The sequence below is a fragment of the Cupressus sempervirens genome, chromosome 2 (genome assembly GCF_028749045.1).
Source record: "Cupressus sempervirens isolate cs-2001-9-10 chromosome 2, ASM2874904v1, whole genome shotgun sequence".
NCBI classification, from domain to species: domain Eukaryota; kingdom Viridiplantae; phylum Streptophyta; class Pinopsida; order Cupressales; family Cupressaceae; genus Cupressus; species Cupressus sempervirens.
This window is the reverse complement of record NC_143119.1, coordinates 382604344-382612800: the sequence shown is the minus strand read 5'-3', so window position 1 is coordinate 382612800 and position 8457 is coordinate 382604344.

The following is an 8457-nucleotide window of genomic DNA, read 5'->3' as shown; positions in this document are numbered from 1 at the left end:
AAGGTGGCAAAAATAATGTAAATGACAACATCCATTAGCATGTGCAGATTTGATTGAAAACATAAAAACTTAATTATGTAGAAAGTGAGTGGATGGAAGATTAAGAAATGGAGTGGGGTGGGTGGATGGAAGATTAAGATATGAATGGAAAGAAATATCATGAAAAGAAAATGGACTTTATGCGAACATAAAGTTATTATTATGGACATGCAAATTAGAATTAATGTTGAAGAGGAGCAGGCGGAAGGTTTTCACCTTCTGCTGCAGGAAGAGATACTTGAGTTATTGTTGGATCTGGTTGTGCGAACTGTTGCATGAATTTGACTTTTGTTTGAGGTTGTTTGTAAAGCTTAAGTCGATGACCGTTGATCAGCATTTTGAAAGGCACATCATCAATTTTGGGTAGTTGAACTATTCCATTGTCAAAGACATGGATGATTTGATATGGTCCTAACCATCGCGTTTGCAACTTCCCTGGCATATCCTTAAAGAGAGAATCATACAATAATGCCCAGTCACCAGCTTTGAACTGTTTGTTGAGGATATGAGAATCATGCCAGTGTTTTTTCTATTTTTACACCAGTTCAGTGTGTTCTAAAGTGGTCTTGCACATTTCATCCAAAGAATTAAGATGCAGGAGGCATTCTCTTTGTGCTGCAGGAAGATCAATATCTAAGGTCAAGGCTGTTCTTAAAGTCTTGTGTTCAAATTCAATTGGAAGCATTGCCACTTTCCCATACAAAAGCTCAAATGGTGTGAATCCGGTAGTGGTTTTCCAAGTTGTTCTATAAGCCCAAATAGCTTCTTGTAACCGACTGGTCCAATCCCGACGATGCAAATGGGCTATTTTAGTTAGAATATTTTCCAGATCACGGTTGGTAACTTCTGCTTGTCCATTGGCTTGTGGATGATAAGGACTGGATCTACAATGCCTGATGTTATACTATTTCATCAACTCTGAAATTAGGTTGGAAGTAAACTATGTGCCTTGATTATTAACCAATTCTTTAGGAACTCCATAGTGTGTAAAAATCTCTTCATACAAGAATTCGACAACTTTTTCATCACGGGCATGCTTCATAGCCTTAACCTCAACCCATTTGGTTAGGTAGTAAGTAAAAACCAGAATATAAGACTTCCCATTGGATGGAGGATCAATAGGACCGATGAAGTCCATTCCCCATTTGTCAAATGGTTTTAACACCACTTGAGGATTCAGAGGCATTTCATCTGTTTTGGTTGGGTGACCCATTCTTTGGCATTGGTCACACTTGTATAATTGATTGCATATTTATGAAGGGTAGGACAATAGTAACCAGTGGCTAAGATTTTGAAAGCTATTCTTTTGGCTGCAAAATGTCCTCCGCAGGGCTCATCATGACATGCATGCAAAATATCATATGTCTCCTCTTCTCTTACACGTCTGCGCATAACTTGATCAGGTCCAATATAGAACATAAAATTGTCTATCCATGAGAAATGGAAGCTTTTCTGTATGAGAAGCTTTCTCTCCTTATAAGAAAAATGTGCCAGTGTCTTATTAGCTACAATGTAGTTAGAAATATTTGCATACCATGGAACTTTAACAACAATGTGAAACAAATGTTCATCTCGAAATGCATCATCTACCAGAGTAGTATCAATATCATGATGATTGATTTTTGACAAATAATCAGCTACGACATTTGTTTTTCCAGGCTTATCCACTATGGTTATGTCAAATTCTTGTAGCAATAGTAACTATCTTGCTAACCTACCAGTTATATCAAGTTTGTTCATGAGATATTTGATTGCTGCATGATCAGTATGAACATAGATAGGATAGCTTGTGATGTAATGCCAAAATTTATTTAGAGCATAGACTACTGCTAACAATTCTTTTTCAGTCACTGTGTAATTCAATTCTGGGCTATGAAGACTCTTACTGATATAATAAATGGCATTCTCAAGATTTGAGTGTTTCTGTGCTAAAACTGCACCTATGGCATAATCAGAAGCATCTATATATATGTGAAAAGGTAGGTTCTAATTAGGGCCTTGTAAAATTGGGGCTGTGGTCAAAAGTTGCTTAAGCTGCAGGAAAGCTTTATCACACTCAAGTGTCCAATCGAATTCAGCTTCTTTGGTGAGCAACTTGTACAAGGGACTGGCTATTTTACTGAAGTCTTTTATAAAATGCCTGTAATATCCAGCATGTCCCAAAAAATATCTGATATCTTTTAATTTAGTGGGTATGGGTAATGTTTGAATTACCTCAATTTTAGTTGGGTCTACTTGTACACCTGCAATAGATATGAAATGACCAAGTACCACACCCTCTTGCATGAGCATGAAACACTTTTCACTATTTAGTGCCAAATTATGTTCTTGACATCTTACCAAAACTTTTTCAAGATTTATCATTGCTTCTTCAAAAGTAACTCCAAATGTTGTAAAGTCATCCATATAGATTTCCATACAATCATGTGATATATCAACAAAAATACTAATTACAACCCATTGAAACATTGCAGGAGCGTTACAAAGACCAAATGGTAAAACAGAGTACGCAAAAGTACCCCATGGATAGGTAAATTTAGTTTTGTCTTGGTCTTCAAGAGCAATACTGATTTGATTATAGCCACTGTATCCATCTAAAAAGGAGAAGTACTTCTTTCTAGCTAGTGTATCCAAAACTTGATCTATGAAGGGTAAAGAAAAATGATCCTTTTTAGTAGCCTCATTCAACTCCCTATAATCTACACAAATTCTCCATTTTCCTCCTTTCTTAGGTACTATAACCAGTGGTGATACCCATTTACTATCAGATATAGGATAGATAAAGCCAACATCAAGTAGTTTCTGCAATTCTATTTTGACTATTTCTCTAAGGCTTGGATTTATCCTCCTCTGAGGTTGACGAAGTGGTAGACAACCTTCATTAATGTATATCCTATGGGTACACAGTGTAGGGCTTAATCCTTTCATATCACCATAATCCCAAGAAAAAATATTCTCATGCTTCTGAAGCAATTCTTTTAATTGTTCCATCTATACAGATATCAATTTGGGGTTAACATGTAGTTTATGGCCTTTACTCAGTTCAACAGGAATAGTGGGTTCTACCATAGCAATTTCAGAGATTGGGCTTCTTTCTAATTCACAGGGAAGTAGTGAACAAAGATTTTCAGGTTCCTTAAGTAAAGTACAACTTGTATCACACTCCTCATATGTAATCAATTCTAATACAGAGCTTTCAGATACATCTTTTCCTACCACACAAGTGTTGGTAAGGATGCTCTAGATTACTGAATCTTCTTCTTGCAACTTTAGAAAAGATTGCCTATGTAACATCATACGTTGTACTATGGAATTTATCTCTTCTTCTTCATCTCTTAAATCTGGCCAAAAATATGTACTCAAATTTGGTAATGGTTGTACAGGAGGATATAGATCAAATTGCTTGGCTGCTTGGCCATTTGATATGGTCATATTCCCTGATCTGCAATTTATGTTTGCATCAGCTGTGGCCAACCATGGTCTACCTAGAATGATAGGATAGCCAGATAGGTTTACTTTAGGGGAAAAAATCATGAAGTCCGCAGGATATTCTAGGGAATCTAAGGTCACAACAATATTTTCTATCATTCCATCAAGAATGACAGTGGAACTATCTACAAGCTGTAGAATAGTTGGTGTGGTCCTTAATCCTTCTATTTGTAACTTCTTCATGGTTTCTTTAGTCATCACATTTATAGTAGCTCCCAAATCTATTAAGGCATTTTTAACAAATTGACCATTTATGCTGACACTTACTACTGGACTCCTTGGGTCAGAATATTTTGGTGAAATCACTCTTCCTAACATGATATTAGCTAAGTGTCCAACAACATGAATTGTGGTAGGATCCTTCTTCTTCCTTCTAGGCTTCTTTAGACAAGCTTCCCTTATAGCTTTTCCATAAGCAAGAATGTCCTTAATAGCTTGAAACAAAGGTATTTGGACATGCATATTCTTCAACTGATTAACAATTTCAAAGGGTTGTTCCTTGCGTTGTTCAGGTTTCTTTTGTATTAGTTGGTCTGGAAAAGGAGGCTCTACTATTGGTTGAACTGGTATTGGTATGGTAACATTAGTTGGGTCAATAGGTTCATCAACTAAAGAATCTGATGCAGCAGGAGAGTCTGATACTTCAGTTATAAGAGGTGGCTTTGGTGCTGGTAAGGTCATTCTAGATCTCAAATGTATATCTGCGACATCTAGGGCATAAGCAGGGTACTGTTGGGTATCAACACTATACATGGGCTATTGTGGTTGACTATTTGGATTTGGCTGAGGTTGTGCAAGTAGTTGTGTTTGTTTTTGAGGTCCACTATTTCTAGGTGGTGGCATTAAAGCAGGTTGTTGAGCTAGAGGGGGTAATTGTGGAGCACCAGTATTTTGGTTAGGCCATTGTTGAGATCCCTTCCATTGGTTTGGAGATTGCCAATTCCCTTAGGGTGGTTGCCATTGGTTTTGCTAGTTTTGGGGCCATTGGTTATTCTGCTGGTTAGGCCAAGGTTGTTGGAAATTTTGAGACCATTGAGACTGTTGTAGGTTATTTTACCCAGCATTATTCTAATTGGGTTGGTTTTGTGGAGGACCTTGGGTATTGCAGTTTTTCCATTGATTACCATATGAATTTGAATTTTGCAAGGGGTCTTGAGGCATACCTTGAAGTTGAGCCCATGGTCGACGTTGAGAAACAAAGAATACTTGCTCATCATCCCCATCCATCTTTACATATTCAGTTGGAAGATGCTAGTCCTCCATGCTTGCAACCAATTTACAATGGCAATCCTTCTTTTGCTTTCAACAATGAGGACAATACTCAACTAGTTGTAACTCAGCCTCTGCTTGCTTCTTCTTTGTAGTCATTGTATCCAACTATGTAGTGACATCATTAATGATTTCTTGTTTGAAATCTGACAACAAATTGGATATTTCAAGTTTTGAAATGCCTTGACTAATTCCTTTTGTAATCGTAGAATAGGGTCCTCAACCTTTCTTCATGGTTGACCTTGAGTAGTTCTGACATATCTTTTTGAGGTCATCCCATTGAGCTTGATATACATCTCCACCAGCCATCAAGTCCAATGCTTCCAAACAGTCTTCATTCACTCCTCTTAGAAAGACTAGTTTTTGGGAATCTTCAGACAATGTGTGCTGAGGATTCTTTTGTAGTATATATAAAAATTGAGAAACATAGTCTTCTAATGTCTCTTCCTCCTTTTGTGATATCCTAATGATATCATCTCCTCTCATGCCAAATGCTTTGCAATATTCTTTATATTTTTCCAAAAACAAGGCTTGCATTTCATCCCAATTCACAGCTGCATTGGCTCCTAAGCCCATGAACCATTGTAAAGCTGATTCTTTCAATGTGGCTGGACATAATTTAAGCTTATGGGCATCAATGTTGTAGTCAAAACTATGACAAAGGATGTTGAACTCAAACAAGAAGGTATCAGGGTCTTCAGTTGCAAGGCCATAGAACTTTGGAAGAGCAGTGGGAGGTATATTCTTGAGATTGGCATTGGTTATGAGACTTGGAAGTGGAAATTGAAAAGTGGGTTGTACCATGACTGGTGGGACTGGATTATGAGGTTTCTGCTGAAAAGGAATTTTAGGCACTGGATGATTAACAACTGGTGGATTCGAGGTAGTGTTATCAAGAAGACAGGTCAATATTTCAGTGAAAGGTTGGAGACCAGATATATCTAGGGATTCAGCTCTTGATGATGATACTGTGGGGAAAATAGGACTTGCATCTTCAAAGGGCAACTCAAATTCTTCTTCAACTTCTTCATTCAAATTAACAGATCCTTGTGGAAGAAATCTGCCATATTCATCTCGTCGTCTTCCTCTTCGATGCATGCAACTAAAATTTTCACATAGGTAAAAAGAACTTAATCTAAAAACTATGACTCAAAAATGCTCCTAGCTTGACACCATCCCTAGCAACGGTGCCAAAAATGAACCGCCTCACAGTAGGTGTTCCATAGTCATGCCCTAGGCCTAGCTTAGGAATAATCTATTCAAGCTAAGGACTACTTTTCCCCTACCATGAGGTGCATTTAGATTGTCAACCCAAGGACGTATACTTGAAATGGTCAGCACAGTATGTGCACTAGGTACCTTGATGAGTCATTATGCTTATGCTGCAAGAAAGTAAAAATGTAAAGGAAGGAAACTACACTACTACTATGGAAAGGAAAATATTGAATCTATGAATGTTGAAAACACAATGACAAGATAACAGAGATTCCATCTTGATTCATCCACTAGTCTATTCTCGCAGATGCTGCAGGAACATTTATGAAGTGTGATGCTACAAGAAGGAATTAACTAGCTACGTCTTACTTAAAATACTGCTAATGCTAGTAAAATGAATCTATTCTATCCTAATCTAATCCACCTTCCAAGTGGGCCCCCTTGGTTGGCTTCTCTAATCTACCAACATAGGATAGAAGCTAAAGAGAACTAATTCATTTCATTAATCAGTCATTACATGATTCAGAATTGTAAAACACAACTGCAAAAAACTATGAATCAGTGTTCTCTCTTACTCGATAAAACTGATCAAAAACCTAAAACTTCACACACAAGAGTCAATCCTAACATATATAGGGAATCTACTCTTTATTACATAACAGAAAAGTAATTGTCCTAAGTTAAGTCTGCAGGAGAGAATATAGGAGAACAACTGAAAGCGGAAAGGAAGGATAACAAAATTGAGGAGGGAGCAATGAAGTCTCAGCATCCGCTTGTTACAACATAAATGCAAAGAAGGTAATGGCTCGTAAAAGCTCCTCCTTATTTGCTGCCATGTTTCTTGGAGTGGTTATAACTTCCTTTTCATGGTTGTTCCTTGATGCTCGTTTCTCCTTGAATGCTGTCGGCAACCAACTTCTGGATTCCTCTGCTCATCCTTTAATCCTTATCATCAGGTTAGTTATGATATAAAACATATTTGCAAATAAACATCCATCAAACTAAATTCAAGCATAAGAATGCACATTTGGATATTTATATGAAATACTGCATATTAGATATAATTTAGGCAAAAGATGACATAGTTTTTCTACCCCATAAATCATCAAAGTTTTATCAAACATAGGCTTATAAGTGTTAAAACAAGGATAAAAGAAGTATCACAAAGTATCTTAAACATAACAAAATAAAGGCATTTTTTAGACTCATCACATACATACATACATACATACATACATACATATACATACATATACAAAGATCACAAGGGAATGATAATGAGATGCATAGATCACAAGGGAATGGCAACAAAATTCAGAGATGTAGAGATACATACATAAATACATACATACATACATACATACATATGGAATTTTATCACCTTGGAACACTGTATTTGATCTTTACTCAATCACTAAGATATAATATAATCTGTAAGCATGGATTTTTGCCTAATTAGTTTGGTATGAATAGTTTCGATTGAATTTGTTTGAGGAGAGTGAGTCTACTCATGATGATAATGGATCCTTGTATTGGGTCTTTAGAGGAGAGAGACCTATAGAATATTATATGTTATTTCTAGCTCAAATGTTCCCAATTTTATGTTCACATCTCAAATGCTCTCCCATGGCCTAAGCTAAAACCCTCATTACTGCATCCAAAATCAAGGAATAAAATACAATTATGTCCCCAAAAGAGAATTGAAATAATTTTTTTTTGGACTTCACTTAGCTCTATGTCAATAAATTCAAGAAATTATACTACCATGCAAATTAACTTACATTGATTCTGAAGATTAGGCCCTAACAACAGTCAAAATGTTAATTATTGTCAAAGAATGTGCTAACAACAAGAAAGAGTACATATTTAGATTGAACATAGATATTGGAAACAATGAAGAAATATATAATCCTCTTATACATAATCATAATTATGTCAGAGATGAACTCAAGAAATTGAGCAATTGAGTAATCCAAATCTAACCTTTCAATTACCACACTCTATCCATCATTATCATTTTATCAAATTGCATAGTAGTTCTAGAGATTTGTCCAAATAATAAATTACACTCATACAAAAAGCTCATAACATGAGAGACATTTAAACTTATGGATTATTTGGAGTAAATACTACTTTACTAGTAAGATGAAACTATAATGGAGCCATACAGATATACTTCTAACATGGAGCACATTCTATGTTAGTAAAATTCAAGTCTATAGTTATTTGCATTTTTTTTCAAAGATATGAACAGTGATTGATTAGAATTTCCTACATCTATTTCTAGATATTATCCTATATCATTTCCTTCCTTTGGATATTATTGTCATCTTTAATTTCCCAAATATATCCATACTCACCTTCCTTTTGCCCCACCATAAGTAGGGACTAGAGCTGCATTCAGCCCTTATTTTCTATCGTGCATATGGTCAAATATAGACATGA